General features: G+C 46.4%; 2 long non-coding RNA genes across 2 annotated transcripts in view; one reads left to right on the top strand and one right to left on the bottom strand.

Moving 5' to 3' along the window:
* The window catches only part of LOC103587298, a 2823-nt gene extending 2615 nt beyond the window's left edge, over window positions 1-208 (top strand). The window contains exon 3 of the long non-coding RNA XR_550217.1: window positions 47-208. This is a non-coding gene — a long non-coding RNA (uncharacterized LOC103587298). The remainder of the gene's footprint in view (window positions 1-46) is intronic.
* A 433-nt stretch (window positions 209-641) lies between these two features.
* Window positions 642-1611, bottom strand: LOC103587297. Its single transcript, XR_550216.1, has 2 exons — window positions 1351-1611; window positions 642-1177 (listed from the first exon to the last, which is right to left on the bottom strand). It is a non-coding gene; the product is annotated as an uncharacterized LOC103587297 (long non-coding RNA).
* Between the last annotated feature and the right edge of the window lie 586 nt (window positions 1612-2197).

The raw sequence follows: 2197 nt of genomic DNA, 5'->3' as shown, positions 1-2197 counted from the left end.
AAAAAAAAAAAAAAAAAAAAAAAAAAAAAAAAAAAAGAAAGAAAAGGTTAGTATGCTAGGCGGAGAATCTATGTCTCCACTGAGCAAGACAACAGAACCTTCTGATGTCTGTCACATTAAGGATAGGAAAGAGCCAAGACTCACTCCCAACTCATGAGTCTGGGTCTAAGCCCTAATTTTCCTGCAGTTGTACACACACTCATGAAGCCCAGACCCAAACCGAGGCGCGGGAGCGACACCGAGGGTTGCGATCCCGTTGCCGGTCCCCGGTCCGGTGCGGGGGTGACACTGAGGGTTGCGATCCGTTGCCGGACACGGAAAAAAAGACAAAAGACAAAAAAAAAAAAGAAAAGGTTAGTATGCTAGGCAGAGAATCTATGTCTCCACTGAGCAAGACAACAGAACCTTCTGATGTCTGTCGCATTAAGGATAGGAAAGAGCCAAGACTCACTCCCAACTCATGAGGCTGGGTCTAAGCCCTAATTTTCCTGCAGTTGTACACACACTCATGAAGCCCAAACCCAAACCCCCTCCTCAGGACTCAGGAGCAACAAAAGCATCTTTAGCCAGAAGAAATACTCCTGCTGATCCCGGATAGTCCACCATTAGCAATTCATCCTTTTCAATAAAGCACATGAAAGTCCCACTAGAAGGAGGCGTTCATTCCACACACTTTCAGGTGAACAAGGTCACTGGGCCCATTCTTCCCCATGAGAAGCAGGAGAGCAATCAAGATGGGCCCAGTGACTAAAGAAGATAAAAAACTTCACCCTCACTGCCACCTCCCCGCCGACCCTACAAACAACCATCTTCATCCCCAGCTTCCCCCAAGCATGAAGCCCTCAGAGACTTGTACTGGCGGTTCCCACTTGACCTGACTGGCCCAGCCTTCTCTTCAGCCTTAGAAGCCCCAGACCTTCAGCCTCCACAGGTTATTTAGCACCTTTGTGCTGACCGGAACATGGAATCCAGAGATGCCAGGAGGCAGAAAGAGGCCTCCCCTTTCCCAGAGTGCAGCTGATGAAGGCTACAGGCCACAAGCAGCATGCACATACGCACAAAAACTGCCCCCGGCCTCTTCTCCTCCATGCCCTCTTCAAGCCTCTTTAAACATTGCACATCTCCTTGGTCCATGGGAAGACTGCAGACCTCTGGGATTTCAACAGGATGCACCAACCTTTGGAAAGAAAGTAGAGCCCAGTGTAAGTGACTGTGTAAGTGACTGTGTTTAGAATCAACAAATGATAAAAACCCAACTGGCCAGCCTCACTGGGGGCCCCCTGCAATCTGCTGCAACCCATCTATCCAGCCACCCCCCCACCCCCAACTCCTGAGCCAATGGTTTCCAACCTTCAGCAAATGGTGAGTTGGGCCAGAAGGCTTCAGAATCTCACATCATGAGCTCAGCTTCTAAGTCTGCCCTTAGTAGGGTGAGACTATGGACAAGTCACTTCTTTAAAGGCCCCTGCAAAAAAAGGCACAAAAACAGTACCTCCATGACTAGACTGCTGAGAATTACATAAGACAAGGTGCATAAAGGACTTATGTACTTCACCAGCTGCACTGAATGCATTCATTACGTGTTAGCTACTCTTTTTATTATCCCATATACATCCTAGCGCATTCCCCAAACAACCCCTCTCTAATACCTCTGTAGTCTTTTCTCCACCTAGAAAATTTTCCCTGCTCCTCTTTATCTATCAAAAGCCTCTCTATCCCCAAAGCCCAACTCAACCACTGACCTTATTCCAAGGGATCTTCCCTGACTGCCAGAGCCCACATGAATCTCTCCCTTCTCTCCCATTTCTTCCATAGGCCCTCATCACACAACGCAAGTTCTCTTCACTTTCTAGACTGAAGAACATAGGACTTGGATCTCAGTTTCCCATTTGTCAAATGAGATGATAATCCTGTGTTTCCTTCCTGCTGAAGGAGGCAAGTTAAAGTTTTCATGACATAACATGTTTAATAACTCACATGTCTGTAAATGTCTAACCATTTGGAGTAAGTTGGGAATTTTATTGAGTGCCTGAGGACAATGAATTTTGCTAACTTATTTCATGGACACCTAGACCCGTGTATGTGTTTTTATAAGCAGACACAGAATTCAAAGAATAGACATTTTTTAACACTTCAGTAGCAGAGCTAACACCAATACAGCACTTCGTGTGTGCCCTTCACACATGAATTCTAACAA

This window comes from Galeopterus variegatus, unplaced genomic scaffold, assembly GCF_000696425.1.
Source record: "Galeopterus variegatus unplaced genomic scaffold, G_variegatus-3.0.2 Scaffold439, whole genome shotgun sequence".
Classification (NCBI taxonomy): domain Eukaryota; kingdom Metazoa; phylum Chordata; class Mammalia; order Dermoptera; family Cynocephalidae; genus Galeopterus; species Galeopterus variegatus.
The sequence above is the reverse complement of the archived record's forward strand: the minus strand, read 5'-3'. Positions and strand labels throughout refer to the sequence as shown.